This window comes from Phacochoerus africanus, chromosome 2, assembly GCF_016906955.1.
Source record: "Phacochoerus africanus isolate WHEZ1 chromosome 2, ROS_Pafr_v1, whole genome shotgun sequence".
In the NCBI taxonomy this organism is placed as follows: Eukaryota; Metazoa; Chordata; class Mammalia; order Artiodactyla; family Suidae; genus Phacochoerus; species Phacochoerus africanus.
This window is the reverse complement of record NC_062545.1, coordinates 196,716,274-196,744,013: the sequence shown is the minus strand read 5'-3', so window position 1 is coordinate 196,744,013 and position 27,740 is coordinate 196,716,274. Positions and strand designations below refer to the sequence as shown.

General features: G+C 41.0%; 1 protein-coding gene across 6 annotated transcripts in view; it reads right to left on the bottom strand.

Annotated features, from left to right (window-relative positions):
• The window catches only part of WDR89 (WD repeat domain 89), a 33,723-nt gene extending 11,772 nt beyond the window's left edge, over positions 1 to 21,951 (bottom strand). For 2 of the 6 annotated variants that reach the window (XM_047767520.1, XM_047767521.1), the window contains exon 1: positions 21,744 to 21,950. The gene's annotated coding sequence lies outside the window, so the exon portion shown is untranslated. Of the gene's footprint in view, positions 1 to 1,448; positions 1,541 to 11,195; positions 11,954 to 21,743 lie in introns of those variants that run through there. The other 4 variants (XM_047767522.1, XM_047767524.1, XM_047767523.1 and 1 more) reach the window with 3 other exon arrangements.
• Between the last annotated feature and the right edge of the window lie 5,789 nt (positions 21,952 to 27,740).

The window sequence follows — 27,740 nt, the reverse complement described above, 5'->3', positions numbered from 1 at the left end:
AAGAAACTAACATAGTGTCTGAGAGGATTTGTGTTCAATTCCTCGCCTTGCTTAAGTGGGTTAAGTATCCTGTGTTACTGCCAGCTGCATCATAGGTTGCAGACGCAGCTCAGATCCAGTGTTACCATGGCTGTGGTGTAGGCCGGCAGCTGCAGTTCTGATTAGACACCCAGCCTGGGAACTTCCATATGCTGCAGTGTAGCCATAAAAAGAGAAAAAAAACCTCTTTGATTTCCTTGGACAAATGGACTGAATCCAGGTTTGGGACAGGGAAAACATAAGACAGGCCTAGAGCATCAAACAGTGTTCAAATGTAAAGAAGTGCTTTAAAAAAAAAAGACACAAGATCTCCCACTGGTCACTGTAGACTAATTTGAGCAACTACATAACATTGGATTATAACCCAAAAAATAAAATAAATACCCATGAATCTATACTGATAAAAAATAAATGACTAAATAAGTAAACGAATGAGGAAAAGGGACGGAATTTACTTACAGAAAAATTCCAGTTAACATAAGCAGATATGACTCTGTCCAGAAGGTGGAGCTCAAGCCCACTTCCCTTGAGCACAGGCTGGACGTATTATTACTTGCTTCCAAAGAAGAGAGTAGGGAGCTCCCTGGTGGCCTAGTGAGTCAAGGATTGTGCATTATCATTGCTGTAGCACAGGATCAATCCCTGGCCTGGGAACTTCTGCATGCCAAAAAAAACCCCAAACAAAACAAAACAGAAAGTAGGAGAAGAATAAAAGACAGTAGCTTCAACTAGAGAAAGCCAGAAGATACCACTTTACTCAACTAACTGATCAAGGTTAATATCAATGGAAGTAAGTCATGTTGATATCACTTGCCCCCAACGTGATGTGAGGAGAAAGTTTACTTCAGTGGCAGTCTTCTCAAAAATAATAATTCCAGCCTAATCTTGAGAAAATGTCAAACCCAAATTAAGGGACAATTATAGGTACCTAGCTAGTACCTTTCAAATTTTAAAGTCAAGAAAAACAAGAAAAGTCTGAGAGATTGTCACAGATTAGAGGAGGCTAGACATGTGATGACTAAATGCAGTGGGGTTTGTTTGTTTGTTTGTTTTTCTTTCTTTTCGGCTGCCCCATGGCATATGGAGTTCCTGGGCCAGGGATCAGATCTGAGCTTCAGCTGCGACCTAAGCCACAGCTACAGAAACACCAGATCTTTTAACCCACTGTGCCAGGCTGGGGATCAGACCTGCGTCCTGGTGCTGCAGAGATGCCACCAATCCCATAGTGCCACTATGGGAACTCCTGGTTAATTTTGGTTTTGACAAATGTATCATGGTTATATGAAAATCTGGGAAGCTGGGTAAAGGGTATACAGAAATATGGAAAGTTTTTTTAAAAAAATCTCATTGATACATATCATGGATGTTTAGAGGTTCTAGATACGGGAAAAAAAAAAAAAGGTACTTACCAACCAGGCATGCTCCTATGCCAAAAAGCTCCAATGTCAAGCTCACTTCCAGGCCTGAGATGGCTTGATGGGGCAATCATGACTACCACTCCCAACTCTTCCCTCGCACCTCCAATCTATTTTCTTTTTTTTTTTTTTTTTGCCTTTTTAGGACCATACTCATGGCACATGGAGGTTCCTAGGCTAGGCGTCGAATCAGCTACAGCTGCCAGCCTATGCCAGAGCCACAGCAACTCAGGATCCAAGCCATGTCTGCAACCTATACCACAACTCAAGGCAATGCCAGACCCTTAACCCACTGAGTGAAGCCAGTGATCAAACCTGTGTCATGGATAGTAGTTGGGTTCGTTAACCATTGAGCCATCATGGGAACTCCCAAGCTATTTTCATATGTTTCAACCCCATTGTTGAGCTCAAGACAGTTCCTTCCTTGTGCTAACAGCAGCTCCTTCCCCAAGGCAGTACGAGGAAGTAACAAACAAAATCTCAGGATTTTTTGCTGTATTCTCACATTTGGAGAGAAACTGAGGCAGCTGTAGGTAGGCACCTCAGATTCTCAGAGATGAACACACTCAGTACCGTAGGAGCTCAGCAAAAATGACGAGGGCTGCTTCCTCCATTCTTAAGGTGTCTGTGCTAAGCTTAGGACACAAGGAGCAGTCCACAGGAGTGGGATACACCTGGGTTTGCACAGGACATTTCCTGGGACCCCGGACGAGACAAAAGAGTGTAGGCACTCAGCATGGACCTGCCTCAGCCCTAGTAGGTGCCCAGCTTTTGCAGCAGTGAAGCGCCTTGTACACCTTATCTTCACCCATCTGCTGGCTGGATGCAGAGGACTCCAAGACCCTACAGGTTGCTTGGGCCATAAAATGAAAGGAGCCTGACTCTGCCAGTCACCACATGAAAGGCTCTCCTTTGACCAGGAAAAAACATCTGAAACACACAATTTAAGAAACTCCCAAACGTACCGACTCCAACTTCTTTCTCTTCTCTCTCTTTTTTTAAGGGCTACACTCGCAGCATATGTAAGTTCCCAGGCTGGGGTGGAATCAGAGCTGCAGCTGCCAGCCTACGCCAAAGCCAGATTCAAGCCATGTCTGCAGCCTACATCACAGCTCATGGCAATGCCAGATCTTTACCCACTGATTGAGGCCAGGTATCAAACCTGCATCTTCATGGATACTAGCTGGGTTTGTTACTGATGAGCAACAAAGGGAACTGCCTCAAGCATTTGTAATGCCAGCTTATTTGAAGGAAAACTACACAGGTATAACTGAGGTATCTGGTTATTAATATTTCAGAAAAACTAGGAAGAGTGAAAGAGAAATGTTCACTCATATACATTACCAATATGTCCCAGAGAAAACAATATCTTGGGATAAAAAGCACGTAGTCATTTAATTTCAACAGAACATTTTTTTTTTTCTTTTCTTCTCAGGATTGCACCTGCGGCATGTGAAAGTTTCAGGCTAGGGGTTGAATCAGAGCTATAGCTGCCAGCCTATACCACAGCCACAGCCACAGCCACACTGGTGAGCTGCATCTGTGACCTATACACAGCTCACAGCAATGCCAGATCCTTAACTCACTGAACAAGGATCAAACCCACATCTTCATGGATACCAGTTGGGTTCTTAACCCACTGAGCCACAATGGGAACTCCCAACAGAATATTTCTCAGAAAACTTTTATATCAAAAATTTAGAGGGAGTTCCCTTTGTGGCTTAGTGGTTAACGAACACAAGTAGGATCCCTGAGATTGCAGGTTCAATCCCTGGCCTCGCTCAGTGAGTTAAAGATCTGGTGTTACCATGAGCTATGGTCTAGGCTGCAGACATGCAACTCGGATCCTGCATTGCTGTGGCTGTGGTGTAGGCTGGCAGCTGTAGCTCCAACTCAACCCCTAGCCTAGGAACTTCCATATGCCATGGGTGCAGTTATAAAAAGCACACACACACACAAAAAAAAAAAATTTAGAGAAATTTGTGTGTATGTTTTAAACTATCAGGGAAATAGCTTTAAAGCGGTTTAGCAAAGAACCACTTGTTTCATTTTATTTCATTTTTTAAAATTGACGTATAATTGATTTATAATGTTAATTTGTGTCATAGAGCAAAGTGATTCAGTTATACGTATATATGCGTTGTTTTTTATATTCTTTTCCATTACGACTTATATCAGGATACTGAATCTAGTTCACTATGCTGTACCATAGGACCTTGTTTATCCATCCTGTATTTAACAGTTTGCACCTGCTCATCCCAAGCTCCAAGTCCATCTTCCCCACCTCCCCTTCCTCTTGGCAATCACAAGTCTAGAACCATTTGTTTTAAACTGGGCAAAAGTGCTGAATACTTAGTGGAAGGTATGCTAAACGGACATCTGCTACAATTTCAATGTAATTTTAAATATATTCATTAATGACTGAGACTTAATGTCTTTGTAAATTAATCCTGCTTAGTGAGTCTGAATATGCTATTCTTATTCACACGAATGTGAATACTGGTTGCAGTGACATATGGCACGTCATGCACTAAGTACACTAAAATTCTTAGGGAAAGCACAGTTCTTAAAGTGCAGGAATTTGTTAAGAAGGAAAAAGGGGAGGAATGACACACATATTCACACAGTATGAGATTATCCTGCAGGTTCCAGATACAACATTCAAATATCTTTTAAAGAGCAAAGACATTTTCCTCAATAACACCTTGAGATGTCCAGTTTTTCAAGTAAATCTTCCACCCAAAGTCACCGTTTAAAGCAAGTCCATGAATACTTCTTTCAGTAAGAACAATGAACTGCCTTTGCCTTTCCAGAACCACCAGCTGGTTAGCCAAACAGAGAAACCAAACTTCCCCAGTCACCAGATGTCTTAAATTGGAACAGTCAGTAGCAATGTGGAACAATCCAATTCTTCAATTGGTACTCTATGTTTACTACTTCTTTTTCTGAATAGATGCCTTTAAAAATTAGGCAAATGCTCTCTTTAATAACTGCCAAAAAAAAGAGAAAAAAGAATCAAAGCCTATAACAGAATGCTGTTCACATCATCAGAGAACCAGCCACTTGAGTGTTAGGTGCTATAGTTAAAAACTGATAAGCAATTATCAACATTAAATCTCTATCATTAATTCAGAAATGATTCTCAAATGGCTGACATATGACAGACCTAAAACACACTGGATTTAGCAAAGAGCACAGAGAAAATCTCTGCTCTCAATACAGGGCAGCAAGGAACAGACTGATACACAGACAAATAACTACTTAAAAGAATGAAAATAAGGGAGTTCCTGTTGTGGCTCAGAGGTAACAAACCTGACTATTATCCATGAGGATTCGGGTTTGATCCCTGGCCTCACTCAGTGGGTTAAAGGATCTGGTGTTGCCATGAGCTGTGATGCAGGTCACTGTGGCTGTGGTGTAGGTCGCAGCTGCAGCTCCAATTCAACCCCTAACCTGCGAACTTCCATATACCACAGGTGAAGCCCTAAAAAGAAAAGAAAAGAAAAAAATGAAAATAATGTTGGATGAGGCAAGAAATGAGGTAGAAAAAGCCTTTTAAATTTGGTCATTAAAGGCAAGCCTCTGTGGCTTGAGTTCCACATGCCCAAAGGCACAGCTCAGAAACTTCCACACGTCATAGGCACAGCCAAAAAAGAAAAACCAGGCAAGCCTCTCCCATGAGGTGACATTTGAGCCAAGAACAGATTGAAATGAGGGAGGGAAAAGATTGGACCATGTGAGCCATGAGCTACCTAGGCAGAGAAAAGCAACAAGTGTACCAGAGCAGCTAAAGTTGAGTCAGAAAGACAGTGGTGTAAGGAAATAAGGTTAAAGAGGTAGCTGGAGTCAGGTAAGAACTTTGCAGGCCACAGTAAGGATCTTTTATTCTCAAATGAGAAAGCAAGCCACTGCAGGTAGAGAGCAGATGAGAAATATTTGTGAAGCCATTTCTCCAGCTGCTACCTGAAGAACAGCCCTTAGGGCAAGAGTGAAGACAGTGATGAAGGTTGTGTAGTTCTGGACCAGAAATATGAGAGTGGGGAGAAGGGCTGGATTTGGGCCACAGCTATAAATGAGGAATAACCAGAATTTTCTGATTAGACTGCCAACAGGGGGTCTGAGAAGAGGTTTCAAAGATGATTCTTAGGTTTCTGGCCTCAGCAATAAGGTGAATATATTGTTGGCCTGTTACTTTTAGGATAATTACAAGATGATTAATTAGATAGTTAATTATCCAATTGTTTAAAGTCTTTATAAACTGCAGTATATTAATATAATAGAATCAAACACAGCAATTAAAAAAAAACATATACCACTGGTACAGACAACAAGGTTGGAGAAATCTCAAAACTGTTTAGTGACAGAAGACCAACATAAAAGGGTGCTATACAATTTCATTTACACAAAGTTTAAGGGTAGGTAAGATAAATCCATAATGCTAGAAATGGGAATACTGGCTATCTTTAGAGGGATATGGCCTGGGAAAGACAGTGAGAGAACTTTGCGAGTGGCAGTTGTGCACAGATGTACACATTTGAAAAAACAAACCATCACAGAGGAGAAGGACCCCCACCTCTGTCATGCCTCTCACACAGAGTACAAGGCTTCAGCAGCTGTTGGAGGAGAAACAGCATGGGGAGAAATCTTCTATCAGGCACCAGCCAGCAGTGCCTGCTCAAAGCTGAGGGCGGAAGAGGGACAGTGAGGAGAATTCCCCAGCATCCTGGGCCCAACACTCCAGTGGCTCATTCATATCAGACAAAGAACAGTTCAGAACCAGGCCTATTAACTGACTCAAAATCATCATAGACCTAAATGTGAGAGCAAAAACTACAAAACCTCTGTGGGGAGAGTAATTCCCGCCCCAAAGGATGTGCCTGGCCCAGATAATTGCTCAAAAAAAAAAAAAAAAAAAAAAAAGAGTTCTCGTCGTGGTACAGCTGAAGCGAGTCCAACTAGGATCCATGAGGTTGCAGGTTCAATCCCTGGTCTTGCTCAGTGGGTTAAGGATCCGGCGTTGTCCTAAGCTGTGGTGTAGGTCACAGACACAGCTCGGATCTGGCATTGCTGTGGATGTGGTGAAGGCCGGTGACTAAAGCTCCAATTAGACCCATAGTCTGGGAACCTCCATATGCCATGGGTGCAGCCCTAGAAAGACCAAAAAAAAAAAATTGCAAAACCCTGGGAAAGGAGGGAAGTTATGACCCTGCATTCGGTGAAGATTTCTCAGAGTACAAAAAGCACAAACTAGCAAACAAAACCATTAATTAACTAAAATTTGAAACTTCTGCTTTTGAAAAATCCTTTAAGAAAATACAAGTTTGGGAGTTCCCATCGTGGCTCAATGGTTAATGAATCCAACTAGGAACCATGAGGTTGCGGGTTTGATCCCTGGCCTCGCTCAGTGGGTTAAGGATCTGGTGTTGCCATGAGTTGTGGTATAGGTTGCAGAAGTGGCTCAGATCTGATGTTGCTGTGGCTGTGGTGTAGGCCGGAAGCTGTAGCTCCGATTAGACCCCTAACCTGGGAACCTCCATATGCTGAGGGTACAGCTCTAGAAAAGCCAAAAAGAAAAAGAAAAAGAAAAGCTTACAAGAGGTAGGCAAGCTCAAGTTACCAAATGTCATGTTTCTTTAGGAACAGCAGAGGACTTACAATTCGGGACACCCAAGTTGTAGTCAATTACAAGCAAGTCTGTTGAAGGTTCAGCATGGGTTGCTTTTATGGACAAGGAGTGTAAAAGGGAAAGTCTGGTTAGGAACGATGCAGTGAATTCACTGGCTTGAAGATGGGAAGAGATTCTTGGCAAATGTTCATTAGTCACAGGATTTTTTTTTTTTTTTTTTTCCTTTTTAGGGCCACACCCGCAGCGTATGGAGATTTCAGGCTAAGGGTTGAATTGGAGCTGTAGCCGCCAGCCTACACCACAGCCACAGCCACACCAGAACCAAGCCACATCTGCCACAGCTCATGGGAATGCCAGATCTTTAACCCACTGAGTGAGGCCAGGGATTGAACCTGCGTCCTCGTGGATAGTAGTCAGATTCATTTCTGGTGAACCACGTCGGAAACTCAGGTTTTTGCTTTTTTTTGTTGTTGTTGTTGTTATTGTTGTTGTTGTTGCTATTTCTTAGGCCGCTCCCGCGGCATATGGAGGTTCCCAGGCTAGGGGTCAAATCGGAGCCGTAGCCACCGGCCTACGCCAGAGCCACAGCAACGCGGGATCCGAGCCGCGTCTGCAACCTTCACCACAGCTCACGGCAACGCCGGATCGTTAACCCACTGAGCAAGGGCAGGGACCGAACCTGCAACCTCATGGTTCCTAGTCGGATTCGTTAACCACTGCGCCACGACAGGAACTCCAGGTTTTTGCTTTTTTTCTTTTCTTTCTTTTTGGTCAAGTTCTTGGCATGTGAAAGTTCCTGGGCTAGGGACTGAGCCCACACCACACCAGTGACCTAAGCCACTGCAGTGATAACACCAGATACCTGCTGCACCACAGGAGAAGTCACAGGTGGTTTGGATAAATCTGTAAATGTGATAATGCTTCATGTGGGGTGTTCATAGAAAATCAGCCTCTCAGTCTCTAAATTTTGCTGTTCTGATGGCACATGCATAAGGTTCCATTTCATATCCTTTGGTTCCAGTTAGATTAAAACCCTTTCCCTTTTTCCTTATTTAAGATCTTTCACAGGAAGTATGGCTGATCAACGTTGCTGCTTGGGTATTTTGTTCAGAGATGCTGGTTGTATGTGGCAAGTGGATTTTGGCCTCACTTAAACAACATGGGGAATCTGTGTCATACGCCTCTAAGGTGGTCAGTTTGGTTTCCATGGTCAGTTGAGTCTCAGATAAAAAAGAACTTTATTCCACACATACATCTCTATATTTGCCTATTGAAACAAGACAGTAACGATTTCACTAGCAAGATTATACCCAGAGTCAGAAGTCCAATAATAGCTACTGACCAGAACAAACTCCCCCAATTTCTGCAGCTCCCTGCATTTTAAAGGTTGAAAACATCCAAAGTCCCTCAGCTTGGCCCATTTCAGCTAACAGACAGACACTATCCTTTGTCATCTTTAGTTTTATATCATTTTCCCCATTTGTTAACATAAACCACTCTTCTTCCCCAAACAGGCTAGTCCCTACTATGCAGTGAGAGGGTCTAGGGCTCGTGGTTTTGTTAAGATGACTTCTACTAGGCTGTCTGTTTAGGTTTGCTGATATTCAAAAGCTCTAACAGAAGCATTAAGGATATTGCCATGATTATGGAGAGGTTTCAAATTCTTTTCTCACCAGTTAAGATTGGCAGAATCAGGGGTTTTGTAAGCTGGAAACCAAGGGATGTGCTCAACAAGAGGGCAGCAAGAAAGTCAGAGAAAGGAAAATTATGACTTTAAGCAACACAACAAGAGCCTGGTATGGATATCCTGGGAAAGTATCTATGGATACCATCTGCTTCAGTCCTTAGGAACTTTTAAATTTGAATCAATAGCTGGGCTGCAGATTCATTCTAGCTTGGGAGCCTTTTGATAGAAAAGACATGTGAATCCAGGTGACACAGCATTAGTCAGCCACACCTAGGTCAACCAGACTGGAGGAGGCTTTACAGAGATGCCTCTTCCAAAGGACAAAGTGTCCGGGCTGCAAAGTATGGAGACTGTCATCTCTTGGGGAAGGCCATGGAAAGGTTATTACTCCAAAGCATTATCATTCTCAGTGCATTTAGTTAGATCTCTGCAAACAGATCTACTACAGGCCTACTGAAATAGATCCTTTTTTATTACTTGTGGGTCAAAGGAAGCAGGGGCCAAAAGTATTGGCTGTCCTATAATTGCTTCAAAGGGTGAGAGCTTATGAATCCTAAATGGAACAGGTCTAAGACTTGGAAGAACCAATAGAAAGAGTTTTAGCTGAGATGTATGGAGGCTTTTAACTAATTTAGCCAACAGATCTTGATAATCCATTTGTATGTGCAACCAGTCCTGAAGCATGAGGATGATAAGCACAGTGAAAATATTACAGAACTGGCCAGATGGCACAGGTTTGTCAGAGCACTTGTCCAGTAAAGTGGGTTCTCCAGTCACTGTGGAGTTCCAGGGGGTTCCTCAAACAGAAATCATCCTAGAGGACTTTAGCTACAAAAGAGGCAGCTGCCTTTCTACATGGAAATGCTTCAGTCCAATATGAAAGCATGCAAACCATTACTAGATGAATATATTTTATTTCCTGAGACGGGTACAACTGTATGAAATCCATCTGCCACACCTCTGATGAAATGTCCCAGGCAGTGTAGACAGCCTCTCCTGGGTTGAATTCAGGACAGGTGGGACAAGCAAGACATGTGCCTTCTGTGCCCTTGCCAAAGATTCTCCACCAATATCAATTCATAAATATTACCATTTTCTCAGTGGACAAATGGTTTAATTCATGTATGCTGGATAACAAGGGAAATTTTAGATTTTTGGGCAGGACCAATTTATTTCTGGGTCCAAACTAGAGTCCCTTTTCTTCATGGTACCAAGAGTCTGTAGATTTCCAATTCGGCTTTTTTCTCTTTCAGAGGCCAGCTTCTGTGCTTTCCTGGTTAGTCCCCTTAAGTCCCTGCCAGGAGGAATAGCCTTCTGGACCATGACATAGGTTTGGTTTACAGATCTCAGAAGGGTGGCGTTTTCTGCAGGAATATTGGCAAGGTGGTATCCTTTGGCTTCCAGGGACTATAATGATGACTAGAGCTGCTGGCAGCAGTATGACATCCAACAAATTTGGACATAAGGGCTATTCTTTGTTCTTTTTTTTTTTTTTTTTGGCTGTACCCATGGCATGTGGAAGTTCTTAGGCCAGGGATTGAACCCTGTGACCTTACCTGTGCCACAGCTGTGGCAATGCCGGATCCACTGTGCCACAAGGAAACATCCCATCAGGACTATTCTTAAGGCAAAGGTGCAGTCTCAATGACCCTGGGAGGAGCTGACATCGCATGCCTGGCACAAAATTTGCCATTCTCACTTTTTAGGAAAGAACCATCAATAAATCAGATCAACACTGACCAAGGGGATTTCTTGTAAGTCACCGTGAACAGTCAAGAGGTGATCCATCAAAGTCAAACGGTCCTGGGGAATTTCATCAGTGTAAGAGGGAAGGATAACAGGGTTGAGACTGTTAGAGAGAACAAGAATGATAGGAGCGGCGCTAAGAGGATTTCATAGGTGGTAAGATGGCTTGTTCAACAGGCTAAGGTACAAAGACAATCAAGGAGGATCCTATAATTATCACAATAGAAAAGAAAGTAAGTTCACATAGAGGGGAGACAGAGGAAGGGACACAAAGGATGTGGAACAGTGGGGTCAGAAGGGACCTTGATTAGCACAACCAAGCCCCGCTGGTTATTTGCTTTGGTTAATCTAGAAATAGTTAAGAGGGCAGTTTTAGAGTCCTGAATATTTAGCAGCCTCTAGACAACAATTAAAATAATTCTCCCGCTTAATACTGCAGCCATGATTTTCCAACTTAGTTTCTAGAAAACAACTTTGGGGATAGCAGAAACTCCATAGGCATTATGGCCACTGGAGTTCTCTACATCTTCCTTATTAAGATGGGTCTATTTAGTCATATATGCACAAGAGGAAGGACCATAATTTTTTAACAAAAAACCAGCTAGGATTCTTCAAGGGGTGGTGAGCAGTTTAGAACACTCAGATGACTGGCTACAACAATTAGAAACAAAAAAGTACTTACCAGAAGGACAATCTGTCCCTCTAGATCCAGGATAAAGGAGAGAGCTTGAGACCTCAGAGGAACTTAGCAAACTCAAAGTCACAGCCACTCACAGAAGCAAAGAGCACAACGGACTCAAGTGCTGGAACCTCCATTGATTCCAGAGGCTGTGATTTCTTGGTGGTCGGCGACCTCTGATCCCACTTACAATACCATGTAATGTCCACTTTAATAAAAAAAGGGTAAAGTGAGGCCAATTCAAATGACTAAGAGTCAAGTTTATTTTGGTGTAGCAGAGATATTGCAATTTGGGATATGCAAGCTTTGGTGAGCTACAGTTGAGTCCTCTGAAGGTTTAGGCTGGGCTGCATTTATGGGCAAGGAGTGCACAAAGGGAGACAGAGTCCAGTTAGGGGCCATGCAGAAGAGTTCACTGGCTCAAAGTTGGGGAGAGAGTCAGAGGTTCAATCTTTTATAAATCAGCCATTTACAGCCTCTTAGTCTTTTTTTTTTTTTGTCTTTTGTTGTTGTTATTGTTGTCTCTTAGTCTTTAAGCTTCATTGTACTGAGAGCACATGCGTGAAATTCCCCATTTTATATCTTTCAGTTCCATTTTAGATTAAAATCCTTTTCCAGTTTTATCCGTATCAAGCCAACGGAGGCTGTATAACAGACATTTGGGTGCATCAGTTTCCAGCTTAGGAGGAGAGTGTGAAATTGGGTCATCAGACTACAGGAAGCAGGCTGTAGTTTAAAAACCAGGAAAGTGGATGAAGCTCCTGAAGGGGGATTATACAGAATGATATAAAACAGTAGGTCAAGAATGGAACACTGGAATACCAGTTTAAGAAAGAGGCAGAGGAAAAATGAAAATTATATATAAAAAAAAAAAAAAGAACCAGAAGAAATCCAGCAAAGTGGCCAAACAGCTAATATTAACTGATGATTAATGTCTAGGTTTCTATATCAGAAACTTAACATGAATGCTTTGTTTAACCTACCAATAACTCTGAAAGATAATCTTTGTATTACGGCTTTTTAGATGAGGAAATTGAGGCTTAAAGAAATAAGTATTGCACCATAGTTAAACGTATGGGTATGTAACCGGACTGTCAGGGTTCAAATCCTGGCTTCACTGGCTCTGTGTTTCAGTTTTCTTCTTTTTTTTTTTTTTGGCCACACAATGGAACCTACCCCATAGCAGGGCCCAAGCCACTGTAGTGACAACACTGGACCACAAGGGAACTCCCAGCTTTCTATTCTTTCAACAGGGGTTAACAGTTCCAGCCTAACAGGACTGTTATAAGAAATAAATTAATTACTACATGTTAAGTACTCAGAATGATGCCTGGCTCAAAAATGACCAGTAAGTCATTAAGCATAAAATAAGCACAGATAATTTCAAAGAAATGCAACAGTGTCAAACTATAAACTTATAGAATAACCTATTAGATTCAAGACACATGCATATATATTTACATATATATCCCTCACACTGTCAACTATGATAACAGATCTAATTGAATATATATGGGGCAGAGGTGGGGTCAGGGAACAGGCAGACTTCTAAGATGAATTCACTGTATAAAACATCCCCCCCTAAAGTCACTGAACAGGAATATGCTTTTGCATACCAATAACTTTAAATTTCCACTGTTAATCAGCAGTTGAAATAAGATCAAGCCAGAATGAGGCTTCCTGACACTGGAGAGCTTATAATTATGTCAACCTATCTCTCATACAAAAGGCAATATTTTATAAATATTTACAAATTGAGGGAGTGGCTCAGCGGGTTAAGAACCCGACCAGTATCCATGAATATGTGGGTTCAATCCCGGGCTTCACTCAGTGGTTAAGGATCCAGAGCTGCTGTGAGCTGTGGGTGTAGGTTGCAGATGCAGCTCAGATCCCGCGTTGCTGTGGCTCCGATGTAGGCTGGCAGCTGCAGCTCTGATTCGACCCCTAGCCTGAGAACCTCCATATGCCGAAGGTGCGGCCCTACTAAATAAGTAAATAAACTGACAGTTAAAGACATTTTTACATTTTGATGTATAAGTTCACTATTTATTGCTCCAAATTATGTGACTATCCAAAAGGGATCTGTTGAAATAGACATTAAAAACAGCTGTAAAAACACTTAAATATTTATAGCTTTATATTCGTGGAAAGATTCAGTAGGGCAAACCAGCTCTCTTAACCACTTTGTGTCCTATCACAGGAAAATAAAAATTTAGTTAAGTTCAAAACTCATTTCCTTTCTTCTGAACACAGTAAAAGATCCTAATAATCAGAGAAATAACCAACAAAAGGCATAATTTTTGAACCATCCTGCAAATGCGGGATACTAAGAGAAAAAAAAAAATCACACTTGCTGTATAGATCTGATGTGAAGGATAAAAAGGACTAGAAATAATGTACTGTCAATTTTACTGTTACTGAACACATGAACATATTTAGCTTGAACTAAAGCAATCAAATTCTTGGCACCGGTTACTACTGCCAATGAACAACAGGTGCGAAAATTAGAGGAGGACCAAAAAAGTCCATCAGGACTTAACTACAAAGTCTCTGAAAAGAATAAATTTCCACTGTTACCCAGGAAAACTGAGACTGAATTTTTCTTAGTTGTTCTTTCCCCTCTCCTTCCCAGCAATATAAATTATTTCCTTTATGTGAACTCCGAGATTTTATCCTTAACCCTGAGCTCTCTTCAAAACTCCAATCTCCTATTTCTAATGTCTGCCTAGACCCCTACTCCTGAATGTGCTGTCAAAATTTCAAATAAAATATACTCACAATGTAACCCAAACATGTGCTCTCCACCTCTGCACAGTCACCAAGGTGCCAAACCTCAGGATTACCTTTTATAAAAGGGAGGCAAAGTACAAGACTGAACTAGCTAATAAAGACAACCTTGAAAATAGCCTTTCACCTTCCACTCCTCACTGTCCTGCCACTATCCTCCTTCTGTTTTCCATTCCCTCTCATCTGCAACTGCAGTATCGTCCGATGTGCCTGATACAGAACATGACCTAATATTCAACTGATTCCTGGACCAAGATGGCAAGAATGGGACAATTTTTCCCTTCCCACAGGAGAAATATCATCTAAGAGTTTATTCTTAGAAACAATTTCATTTTGTAAAAAATACTGACATTCAGTATATCAGAAATAAAAGCAAATACATGATTTCACAAACATTTTAAGTAGGAAAACCTAAATACTTAATTTTTATAAAGTCATACATTCTTATGTTGTTTCTTCATTGGGTACAAATGTTTGAACATGTGAATTACATAGTATTTCACAGCAACCTCAGGCTCATCAAAATTTTTAATAGGCAAAATACTTTTCCCACAGTACAACTGCGAAAAGGATTACAACTCTCCAAGAACCCTACATCATTTTCTTGAGTTATCTAAAAAATGCTTCAAGATCTGCTCAACTCCTCCCACTACTAGGAAATCTTGCTTAACACAGCCTAAAGTGCATTTCTATTTCCTCTGAATGCCAAAATATCAACTGTATACCATACAGCAATCATATATGAAATATATTAAAGTGTTATTTATCTCTAGTTACATGGTTCACATAACTTCTATTTTTTTCTCCCCAGTGTAGAATATAAACTTCTTAAGGACAGGAACCATGCTTTCCAATTCTCTAAAACAATCCTCTACCCTCCTGATACTAACTCCACAGCCTACCTCAGGAATTCCTATTTGCCTTGAAAGTGAAAAATACAAACACACACAACACACACCTGGAAGAGGCAGACGAGGCAAGGATAATCAACTACATGTAGATGTAAAACAAAAACAAAGACAGGGAACACAAACACACATGCAGACCCAACCCTAGAAGCAGCTCTCTCTTTTCTGGATAAATCAAATGGTAACATTGTCAGTATTGATAAAATACCCATAACCACAGCTTAAGGTCGATTCACTAACCTCCTAGTATCATAGAAAGCATTATGAAGGCATAACTGAGGCAACTAAGGAAAGGGCTAGGATTTGGGAACACCACCTTACTGCATTACACAGTATCCTATATGCAGAAAGTATTTAACAGACACCTGCTGGTTTGAATCTAATTTAATCACTAGTCCTATACACTTAGATTCCAGAGAAATATGTATGAAATGCAATTCTTCTTTCACAAAATATAGAATTAAACTAAAATTCCAGTGTAATGCACTAAATGCTATGTACCTTGCCTCTGTGAAATAAACATGTTTCTGATGCCAAAAAGATACATCCACATTATAATTTTTCAATATTTTTAAAAATAACCCAATGACTCATAAATTGTATTCTTCCTATCTTTTAGAATGGCTCAGGGTATTTGAGTGATTTCCACACTCCTTTCTTAGTTCCTAAGAAATAACTTCAATTTGACTTTACAATCTTGGGCGGGGAGTCGGGGGGAAGTCTAGAAATAAAATAGCTCTGCAAAAATAATTTAGTGCTACATTAAATACAAGTTAATGATAGGCTGATGAAATCACACACGTTAAAAATGAAAAACTTGGCTTCAATATTGATCCTTCTTTCTTCCTTTCTGGAAAATAGATGCCTGTCATGGATACTAACAGCTTTGGGTCTGAGTAGTACAGTGCTGAAGGATTTGAAGGATTCATGAAGGGAAGCAGTCTGATGGAATGAGAACCATGATAAAAATATTTTAACAAGCAGCCAAGAATTGGAAACCCATTGAAAATGAAGAAACGTGTCTCTGGGGTGGACCTAGTCACTATGAACAAGCTGAAAGGTATTAACAGTAGAAAAGGAGGCAGTTTTTAAGATCTGCATTACACCCAAGGGGCTTTTTTTTTTTTTTTTTTTTTTTTTGAGTGTGACCTTTGGTAAACCACAGATCCAATCATAATCTTGGTTTCTTCACATCTCCCCTTGTTCTATTTGCTGGTTCTTTTGTATGCATCAGTGACATTACCAATAACTAAGATATATTGCACTCTTGCTAAAATTCAGGCACTGTTCTAAATGCTTTACATGTATTATACCTCATTTAACCTTCCAGATGACCCAATGAAGTAGTTCACTTACTTCCCCCACTCTGTAATTAGGAAGTGAGGTTTAGGCAAGGTGGGTAATATACCAAAGGTCATCTGGCTCACAAAATGCATAGCACGTACTGGAACTCAGACCTGGTTTGACAGCCCAGACTCAAATACTTTCTTATACTGTCTCTCAAATGATATGAGACATTTCACAAGGTATTTTTAAGTGGCGACTCAAACATAAAGTTATTATAATTCTTATTTGAATATAAGAATATAATTCTTATAATTCTTACAATCAATCAATACAGAGTTAAAATATTTAAACTCTTAATGCTAATGGAGATTTTATAAGCCAGTCATAGTGTCAATGATGTGAATCCAGTGCAAATTTTAGTTGCCTAGATGTGCAAATTTCCAAGTATTTATAGAGTTAAAGATTTAAATTAATATCAGCTACATATTTAAACAAATTTAAAATATAAGCTATCACCTAGAGCTCTTTGTCTTCCAGTATTATTTCACATTAATGTTCACTTAATAACATTGGATAAAATCATTGAGGACAGAATTTATTTAATACCGCTTGTCAGGCACTGTTTTAAGCACTTCACAAACATTTACTTATTTAATTCTTATAAGAGCCTACAAAGTACTTAAAATTGGAACCACTATTCAACCCAGGTAGTTCGGTTTAAGAATCTGTGCTTTTAAAGTGCCCACTGTGTCTCAGTGGTAATGAACCCAACTAGTATCCATGAGGTTGCGAGTTCGACCCCTGGCCTCACTCAGTGGGTTAAGGATCCAGCACTGCCATCAGCTGTGGTGTAGGTCGCAGACCTAGCTCAGATCTGGCACGGCTGTGGTGCAGGCCGGCAGCTGCAGCATTGATTAAACCCCTAGCCTGAGGACTTCTGTATGCTACAAGTGTGGCCCTAAAATGCAGAAGAAAAAAAAAAAAAAAAAAGAATCTGTGCTCTTAGCCACTAACTGTCGCAATTCAAGGAATGATGAAATTCTTTTTTTTTTTTAAGTCAATAAAAAAGTAATAATGACCAGGATAAAGGTCCACAAAGAGAATGAAGCCGTCACTTACCTCAGTATACATACTAATACAAAGCAATGTGTAAAAGAAATATATTAACTGATACGATAAATTAATTTACACTACCAGGAAGAGTTTCAATTACAGTAGCACACCAAACTTACTAGTCTTTGGAAGAAAAGGTTTCTTCTAATTTTCCTATCGAACTGTATTGATAGCAGAGCAAAGCAATGAAATTTGGAGACTAAAACTAACACTAATACTAACACAAAAGAATTGATAGGATTTTTATCACTTTTTGGTCAACTTATGAAATGGCAAAAAAAATTCAAAAAAAAATCACACAAACTAGCAAAGTTCATAAAAGAATTAATGATAAATTTGAACCCTTTTAACGTACAACAGATACTTAATATAACTTTACATCTTGCTTATGAAAAAATTAATTTTTCAAAAGACTACAGTGCCTGTTTTTTCATGTTTCTCACAACTCTGAGTTAAGAAGGACAAATAGTCTTATTTTATAAACTAAAACTCAGAAAAATTAAATATTTTGCATGACATAGACAGATCTTCTGACTCCAAGCCCTTCTTCTATCACATCATGCTGCCAAAATTTCAAGCTTTATACTTTTTTTGGCCACACCTACACTATGTGGAAGTTCTGACCCATGCCACAGCAGTGATAATGCCAGATCCCTAACCAGGAAACTTCTAAAACTTAATACTTTTCAAGCTGTTTCATAGACAAGAAAATTTGGAAACTATACAGTAGAAAACATAGTCAAGTTTTATGGTCTTTAATATGTTAAGAGATTTGTTAAAAATCTCATTATTGCATGAGGTACAAGTTATCTAACTGAAATGATGAACTAGTTAATTCAGCCAAAATGAACTTGGAAGGAGTTCCCATTGTGGTTCAGTGGTTAACGAACCCAACTAGTATCCACAAGGATTTGCTGGTTTTGATTCCTGGCCTCGCTATGAGCTGAGGGTAGGTCACAGACACAACTCAGATCCTGCGTTGCTGTGTGGCTGAGGCGAAGGCCAGCAGCTACAACTCCAATTAGACCCCTAGCCAGGGAACTTATATATGCTGGAGGTGCAGCCATAAAAAGTGGGAAAAAAAAAAAAAAAAGAAGTTGGCTAGAAGTATTGCCCATTGTAGGAGACTGCTAACTCATCAGCAGATCATTAAGGTAGGCACACAACTAAAGCAGTTAGGTGTGGCTATGTGACAGAGTTCTAGCCAAAAGAATACGAGACAAAGTAACACAGGTCACTTCTGGGCCTGACCATGGAAAAAATGTGGCGCATGTGTGTCTCCTTGCCCTTTCCTCTTCCATCTACAAGCAAAAACCACAGAGGTCATTACTTAATAGTTTCTAAATACTTGGATGTGGGTTCTTTCATGTATTACCTTACTCCTACATGTCCATAGTTAGTGGATGGTAACAAATGCAACTTGTCAGATTCTATCTCCTATGATTTTTTTTTTGGCCATACCCGTAGTATGCAGAAGTTCCTGGGCCAGGGATCAAACCTGCACCACAGCATTGACAACAGTGGACCCTTAACTACTAGTCCACCAGGGAACCCCTGCTAAGAATTATTAATTCCAGCCAGACGGGAGAGCAGATCGTTATCTTCTTCTGCAGGTGTCAGAGCTGTCTTCTTGCTGGGGTGTTGGAGGACATCAATGGCAAGGGACTAGCAATTAGTTCTCCATGAAGCCCAGTGCATACGCTAACCTTAGGAGCAATGATGTTGTCTTTACTTAGTTGCCTAAATGGCTTCCTTATAATAAACTTCCATCATCAGAGATCATACTTCAATAAGATAATGTGACAACAGTTCAAAATACTATCAATCACAAATATTACAAAATTGAATGCAAATCCAAATGAATTTTTAAGGTAGATTAGAATTTAAAGAAATTTCACTCCTCACAGCTTAATTCAGGCTTTGTATCCACATTATCATAGGAATATTCATTTACCTCTTGTTTTCTAGTAGAAAAGACGAAGAAGTACCAACCTACAGTAACTTAGAAAGGTCTTTCCAGAGCAATCTAGAAGTTATTTAATTTTTTTTTTCTTTTGCAATTTCTTGGGCCGCTCCCGCGGCATATGGAGGTTCCCAGGCTAGGTGTCAAATTGGAGCTGTGGCCTCTGGCCTACGCCACAGCAACGTGGGATCTGAGTCACCTCTGCAACCTACACCACAGCTCATGGCAACGCCAGATCCTTAACCCATTGAGCAAGGCCAGGGATCGAACCCACAACCTCGTGGTTCCTAGTCGGATTTGTTAACCACTGAGCCATGACAGGAACTCCAATTTTTTTTCTCTTATAGTTATCCTACTAGACTTAAGGTTGCATTAGAATAGGATCTGTTTTACTCTTCTTTATAACTTTTGTGGCACGCTAAGTAACGCACGCCAAAAACATCCAGGTTCTAATTCTTAGAACCTATATTTCCTTATATATCAAAGGGATTTTGTAATTAAGCTAAGGATCTTTTTTTTTTTTCCCCTTTTACAATCACACCTGCAGTATATGGAAGTTCCCAGTTTAGAGGCTGAATCAGAGCTGCAGCTGAGGCCTACGTCACAGACACAGCAATACGGGATCCAAGCTGCATCTGTGACCTATACCACAGCTCACAGAAACGCCACATCCTTAACCCACTGAGTGAGGTCAGGGATCGAACCGCATCCTCACAGACACTGTCAGGTTCTTAACCAGCTGAGCCACAACAGGAATCCCTAAACTAAGGATCTTCAGATGGAGATTACTCTGGATCATCTAGGTGGAACCTAAATGTAAACACAAATGCCCCATGATGAGGAAAGCAGGGGGAGATTTAACTACAGAAGAGAAGATATTAGGATTACGAAGCAGAGATTGATGCGATGTGCTTTTAAAATGAAAGAGCCACAAGCCAAGGAGTCTAGGAAGCTACAAAGCTGAAAAAGTCAAAAGAAATGGGTCTTTCCCTCAGTCTCCAGAAGTAATCAGAACTCAGAACATCAGTTAAAAGAGCTCATCTACTTTTGCTTTATGCTGTATACAGCAGTCTAAGGTAAGAATACTAACCAGACAAGTACCACTTCTGCATTCACAAGGAATACTATCCAGAACCCTGGGTAAGAAGCCACATAGGCTTAAAGGGTACTTCACACCTAAGTGGTACTAGACAGAATGTGTGTGCACATATATATTTCATGTCATATATTTTAATAATATTGCATATTACATATTGATGATAGTCTAGTTTCCAGAGTAAAGAATTTGAAAAGCAGCAACAATCATATGTGGTTAACGTCAGTAATTTATATTCACTATCTCTTTTGATCCTCACAACTCTATGTAAGTAGACAAATCTGGTATTGATTTCAGTTCTGCAGTGGAAGAAGCTGCAGCCCAGTCACAGGGTAGTAAATAGCTCCCACTCTGATGACTTTCTTTTTTTTTTTTTTGTCTTTTTTGCTATTTCTTGGGCCGCTCCTGCGGCATATGGAGGTTCCCAGGCTAGGGGTCAAATCGGAGCTGTAGCCACCGGCCTACGCCAGAGCCACAGCAACGCAGGATCCGAGCCGCGTTAGCAACCTACACCACAGCTCACGGCAACGCCGGATCCTTAACCCACTGAGAAAGGGCAGGGACCGAACCCGCAACCTCATGGTTCCTAGTCGGATTCGTTAACCACTGCGCCACGACGGGAACTCCTCTGATGACTTTCTACTAGACAATTTTACTTGGATAACATCAATCAACTTACTTCTAGGTATATTGTAGTAAATTTCAAAATAACTTCAAGTTGGGAAAGAAAACAAGGCCAACACTTTACAAGCAATACCGTATTTTAATTTTACGTGCATGGAAACAATGCCACACTCAGTGGTCAATGATAAAGCTGAAGAGAACGAGTGGACGAATAATTTAAGTGTTTCTTTGCACAAAAATGAGAATGGCACCTACCCCTTTAGATGCTACTGTGTGGATTAAACGAGAATACACTAAAAGTACTTATCACAGTAGCTAGTCTCACAGTTAGTACTCCATACTCCAGGACGTCTCTTCCCAAAGGAAAATCTCCTTTCTGACCCCGAAAATGAACACACTCGGAAGTTGGGTAGAAGAGAATACAAAGGGAATGAAGATAGGGAAAATAGGTCCTGGCTACCCTTCCTTGAACACTTGACGAGCCGGCGCTTTGCAGTCACCCAAGAATGACCCAGAGAGGTGCTGGGGGCAGCCCAGGCGAAACCAACCTAAGCCCCGAAATGCTCGTGGGGCAAGGGCAGCACCTTTCTGACCCGGGGGTACGACCACGGCCCCAGAAACCCCAACACGTGGCTCCCTCTCCCGGCTCCTCCCAATTGCCCTCTGCTCCTCAGTCTCCAAGCTTTCTCAGGTCGACCGGCACCGTAGCTGCAGATCAAGAGAGCACCCTCTCCGGGGACCCTCCCAACCCAACCCTGAGAAACGCGCCTCACCGGGAAGCCTCGAAGTGGCTCCGGGAACTACGGCTCAGCCTCCTAGCGGAGCGACGACCGGAAGCCCGTCCCCCACCTCTCCGATTGGATAAATGTGCAACAGGAGGCTGCAGAGGATTGGTCAGCATCCGAGGGGCGGGATATAGCCCAGGTGATGCAAAGATGCTGGGATGTGGAGGGCGAGGAAGTGCCGGGGCTTTCTCCCTCCGGATTGGACGAGACCAGACATTTACGCCAGCTTAGAACCAGCTTCCGTAGAGCCGCCCACCACCGCCCTTTGCGTTACGTTTCGTTACGCTACCTTACGTTAGCGGAAGTTTTAAGCACTCATTGGTTGTGACGGAAGTTTGTCTCCTGGCTGCGTGGCCAATAAAGGACAATAATACAGCGAGTTCCGCCTCTTCCTCGGGCGATTGAGTCCTTCCGTTGACACATGGCAAAGTGAGTTCCTTCCAGTGTTTAGACGGTAGAAACTCCTACCAAGCCAGACACGGGTAGGGAACTGCTATTTTGACCAGAAAGTTTCTTCAGGTGAGAAATACTTGGTCGTAGAATCAGGTCTTGACAGACCCACCTACCCTGAGAACTTAACGAGGACCTGAGTGCTAGAACGCGGAGGAATCATTTCTTTGGATGCTCTTTAGTCTGGCCGTATCGTTGGCTGAAACAGCTGTCAATTTGAGGGTAGACCCACCTGCGGCCCTAGGGAACTCTGGGACTTGTAGTCTTTAAATGTGATTGTTGGTGCTGAGTTCTTTGTCCAGCGCTTCAAGACGTTTACTGTGGTTTTGGAGTGTTCCATTGTGCTCTTATCTTTTCCCTTATCAGCACTGTTAAAGCCAAAGACCACTTAGGAAAACTGGAAAGACTTAATGTATGTTCGTAAAGATAAATATTAGTGTTTCAAACGTTTCACTGCTGTGCCCGCCTCTCTACTAAACGTTCGTAATTCGTGTACTAAGTGGATCGTAAATGTCTTCGTTTTTGAAATTCTTTCCTTTACAACAAAATGGCCTTGATTTTCGTATTAGTGATCATCCTATAATATTTGAAGAGTGCCCTGAATTTAACAGCTGTATATCACTATTGTCGCTGCTTACTTAAATCGTGTTGATGTGACACGATGCGGAACTGACTGCTGTCTTGACAGGAAAACAGTGCTGTAGTTAAAACGTCAACCGTGAAGGATTCCAGGAGGCGCATATGTTGTATATCCTTCAGGATTGCATTATGAAGTGTTTTTTCAGTAGTAATGGAAACATGTTGGTTTGAGGCAGTTACCCTGCCTTTATTGAATCATGAACTCCTTTCACTTCTGTGAGCATGTTTAATAATATTTCGTCACTTTGTGTTTAGCAAATACCACAACTTCCTGAGTGGACTCTTTTCCTTTCAACACTTTTTTTTTTTCTGTTTATCATGTAATACAAACTTCCATTTTTGTAAGAAAAAGCAGGGATTGTTGCTGGACTAAAAATTAAGTATACTTTAGAGGATTCAAGCCAAGCATAAGCTGTTTATATGATGCTTGGAATAGTTGCTTTTTTGTGTAAAAAAAAAATTTTTTTTTAAATTTTTTGTGTGCTGTTTGTAAATGATCACAGAATGTTTCAGGTTTTATTTGTAAATGAAAAGTAGAAGATAGCCTTTTTTATTCTGAATAAATAAAGAGCCAAATTGGGGAGTTCCCTTAGCTGCGCAGCGGAAAAGAATCCGACTAGGAACCATGAGGTTTCGGTTTCGATCGCTGGCCTTGCTCAGTGGGTTAAGGATCTGGCGTTGCCGTGAGTTGTGGTGTAGGTCGCAGACATGGCTCGGATCTGGCGTTGCCGTGAGTTGTGGTGTAGGTCGCAGACATGGCTCGGATCTGGCGTTCCTGTGGCTTTGGCTGGCAGCTGTAGCTCCGATTCGACCCCTAGCCTGGGGACCTCCATATGCCGCAGGTGAGGCATTAAAAAGACAAAAAAAAAAAAAAAGAGCCAAATTGGGAGTAATCACCACTGTATTTTTCTTTTAAATATTTCGTATTATATACTAAGTGAAATATGATATGAAAATCACCATGAGACAAAATTACAGGTTTATTTGTTTTAATGCTTTCCATTAACTAGAATTTTGAAAGTATTTTCATTTTGCCTCTTATTTCAGGTAAGTGATCTGCTTGGGATGTTAATTAAATTTGTATGACTAAGAATAAAAACCATTAAAAGCTGAAGGTATTGGAGTTCCCACTATGGCTCAATGGGTTGAGAATCCGACTGCAGAGGCTCAGGTTGCTGTGGAGACACAGGTTTCATCCCCATCCCAGCACAGTGGGTTAAGAATCAAGCACCTGCTGCAGTGGTGACATAGATCACAGTTGCAGCTCAGATTTGAGCCCTGGCCTGGGAACTTACGTGTGCTGTGGCTGCAGTTTCCCCCACCCCCGGCAAAAAAGCTGCATGTATCAAGACTGCTACTATGGCTAACAGTGTTCAGCAGAGTATAACTCAACTGAGTGATTGACTCCTGGCCACATTTGGCTGATCTGTAATAACTGCCCAAAGTGCTCACTGTTTCGGAGGCTTTCAAAGTGTTCCAATTTAAAGAGAAAAAACTTGAATAGTTATTAAAAGTAGAAATTGAAACAGGCACCATTACTGCCTTCTAAGATGTGAACCCTTGAATCATCTTTGTACACTACTGGGAAATAGTTCAAGGAATGGCCTCAAAGTAAGTTAAATGCAAGACGACTCTTGCAATATAGGAAAAAATATTACTGTCCCTGTTTGTGTTTACTTTTTAAATCAACATTAATATTTATATATTTTAAAAATTGCTAACATTATATAACAGTATAAACTTTTGAAATGTATAAATGTGTATGTATATACATATATTTATAAAAGTGAATGGTAAAAAAAGTTTATTGAGAAACATGTAATCGAAAAAAGCCTGGAGGTGTTAAAGAAAAAATTATTCATGACCCTTGTTAAAGATGGTAAGGCAGACCTTGTTCAAGAGGGACTACTATGGTAGGGTTTTGTAAAAAGAGAGAGAGATCGGGTTCGACTCTGAATACAACAGGAAAAGTGGAAATTTATAGCCAAGGAATAGAGGGTAGGTGGTAAGTGGATGGAAAATTACTAGGAGGAAACATCAGGGTTATGGGGGATTATTGCTACATCACTCAACAGTATGGTTACTGAAAGTAGTTGGGGTAATTAGACATCACGTGGGAGATAATGAAGGCTGAGGTACTCAATCAGATATTGAGGGAAAGTGATTCTGGTTAAACTGCCTTAGCAGGATTCTTGGGCACTGTAAGGAAGGACATGGGAGCTGAAGGTTGAACCTCATCAAAACAGAACACACAAGAGTTTCCTGGTGGCCTAGCAGTTAACGGATCCAGGATTGTCACTGCCATGACATGGAATTGAACCATGGCCTGGGAATTTCCGCATGCCTAAAGTATGGCCAAAAAAAAAAAAAAATAGAACACACTCACATACGTACACCCCACACATACTCTCGCTCTTATATATACACAAAAATATTTGTATTTGCTATCGTTAAAATATGAAGTCTAAATTATACATAATACTATTGCAAATAATCAGACTCAATCACTGTACCAGGGCCCAACAAGAGAAATAGAACCAGTAGGTGATATACATTAAGGTATTTTTTGCAAGGCATTGACTTACACAGTTGAGCTGGCTAGGGGACAAGTCTGAAATCTGTAGAGCAGGGTGTCAGGAGAAACAGGCTGGAACTCAAAGGCATGAGCCGAATTTGCAGTCCAAAGGCAGAATTTCTTCTGGGAAACTCAGTTATGCTCTTAAAGCCTTTCAACTGATTGGATCAGGCCCACACAGATTATCTAGGACAATCTTCTTTATTTAATGTCTACTATTAAAAAAAAATAAAGTCTACTGATTATGAGCATTAATCACATCACAAAACACCTTCACATCAGCACCAAAGATGAAGAACTTCAGATCATTTGTTTGAGAGTCAGGTTTCAAGCTTGGAAATCATTCCAGAGAGCTGTGTTTGACATTGTATGTCTCTTCTCTTTTGGGACTGGGTAAATATGAGCATACAGGATGTACAAACCAATTCCATTTTCCACTCTCTGGTAAAATACATCTAAAAGGATCAGCTCTACCTTAAGTTCCAGCCTGCCTGTTTATCTTCCTGCCTCATTTGGCTGGCTAGTCCTTAAGATGCTGGCCTGACAGCTTACATTTGAAGACTGGTTTTTTTCCTTAGCACCAGGAATGTTTTGCCCAATTCTCCTTTTTCATTTGTTTGTTTTGTCCACCCCTGTGACATTTGGAAGTTCCCAGGCCAGGGATTGAATCGAAGCCAGAGCTGTGGCCAATGCCACGGATGCATGTTTTGCCCAAATCTTGAATTCCAGAGGTTTCCCAGTAAATAAAGCCCACTGGTAGGCATGCATACCTCTACTAGATAAGGAGTACTTCCTTGTAAGCTATTAGCTCTGGGGCTTTTGAAAGTGTCGACAACACTGCTCCTGAGTCCTGGGGGTGGAGTATTGCCTACAACATCCTGTAACAGGTACCAGCTGGTTTATACAAGTCACTGTGCCCAAGTTTTTCTCATGATAGTGGAGGTGTTTTAACTCTTTAAGTTTTAAGATGGACTTTGCTATTATCCCTTTTAGGTTAGACAGATGACAGTTGGGGAAGAGGCAGAACTAGAACTGAAACTGATAAATTATGTTAATCAAAACCACCTATCTCTAGAAAAACCTCCCCCCAGAGCTGCTCAAAAGTGGTGAATTGACTGGTTTAAGCTGTTTTCTTCCTGACACTTTGAAGTTAAAAAGAAAGAAGTAGCTATTTTACTAAATGGAGTTAAGAGAAGAAGAGAGAAGTATTTGACAAACTGGTTTCTGGGTGTTCTATTTAATTAGGAATTAGGACCATGGTTTCTTTTAAACAGAGGAGTATGGTTAGGGCCAAAAGGAGCAGCTTAGGATCTTAATAATTGCTATGAAAAGAAATTCACATCTTTATTAAGTTATCAAAGTGCCTGTTTGCCTGTGCATGTGAATTGATCCAGGGCAGTTCCTCAAGATCAGCTCTAAAAGGACAAGAGTTATCAAATTGCTAAGGTGAATGCTACTACACACTTAGATTTTCTTCCTTTTTTTCCAAATCGTAATACTAGTTTCCAGATTACTTACTTTTAAAAACTGGAAAAGTTCCATCATATGGAAAAGAAAAAAAAGTGATATCATGAACCCTTATGTATATGACCCTGCCACTTAACTTTAACTGATTGCTAACATTATGTCTATGCTGTTGCCCACATTCCCACCACATCTCCTATCAGATTAGTTACCAGCAAACCCCAGGCATTTCATTTTGTAAATAGTAATCTTCGTATCTCTAAATGATAGGGACTTTTTTCCCCCAGACATAACTACAATAGGCAGATATTTTAATAAGGACTATTACTCAAAACTAGGTATGTGAGGTTTTTTTTTTTGTCTTTTTGTCTTTTTGCTATTTCTTTGGGCCGCTCCCGTGGCATATGGAGGTTCCCAGGCTAGGGGTCGAATCAGAGCTGTAGCCACCAGCCTACGCCAGAGCCACAGCAACGCAGGATCCGAGCCGCGTCTGCAACCTACACCACAGCTCACGGCAATGCCGGATCCTTAACCCACTGAGCAAGGGCAGGGACCGAACTTGCAACCTCATGGTTCCTAGTCAGATTCGTTAACCACTGCGCCACAGACGGCAACTCCGGTATGTGAGTTTTGAGCAAGTTATTTAATCTCTCTAAACTTCAAATTACTCACTAGATGACAATGTATCCCTTTTAGGGAGGTTATAAAGATTAACATAGTATAAGGTACCCAGCACAGTGCTTGCAACAATGCAGATATTCAGCAACTATGGTTCAAATTCCAAGATTTGGTCCACTTGCTTTGAGAGATTGTAGAAAGGATGGCAAAAAGGATGTTTGCTGAGTCATTTAGTTGTT